The sequence below is a fragment of the Gavialis gangeticus genome, unplaced genomic scaffold, assembly GCF_001723915.1.
Source record: "Gavialis gangeticus isolate Ggan-Ray unplaced genomic scaffold, GavGan_comp1, whole genome shotgun sequence".
In the NCBI taxonomy this organism is placed as follows: Eukaryota; Metazoa; Chordata; order Crocodylia; family Gavialidae; genus Gavialis; species Gavialis gangeticus.
Genome location: NW_017729022.1, coordinates 5,209,043 through 5,209,366, shown reverse-complemented (window position 1 = coordinate 5,209,366; position 324 = coordinate 5,209,043). Strand labels below are relative to the sequence as shown.

At 60.2% G+C, this 324-nt stretch overlaps 1 protein-coding gene across 1 annotated transcript in view; it reads right to left on the bottom strand.

The window, feature by feature from the left end:
- The window catches only part of BMT2 (base methyltransferase of 25S rRNA 2 homolog), a 102,973-nt gene that overhangs the window by 12,511 nt on the left and 90,138 nt on the right, over nt 1-324 (bottom strand). The window lies entirely within an intron of this gene.

The following is a 324-nucleotide window of genomic DNA, read 5'->3' as shown; positions in this document are numbered from 1 at the left end:
CATCACATGAGGGATAAGAGGAAGGATCTCCACTTCCGAGTGCCTTAGGGAACTTCTGTTCCCTGGGATTAATTTGTGCTGCGATCAGGGTTGGGCTGATGCAGCCCAGCCCAGCCCCACCCCTGGTGCTGTCTGCAGGAAGGGATGGGGGAGGGGGAGTGAGCTGTAGGCTGAGGTTTGCCCAGCCTGAGCTGGACAGCAGCCAGGTCGATTGGAGCCCTCCGCCCTGCTTCATAGCCCCTACCCACAACCCTCAAGCTCAGGCTGCACAAATCCCAACCTGCAGCTTGCTCCCCCTCCCTTCCTGCACTGAAATGGGGGGGG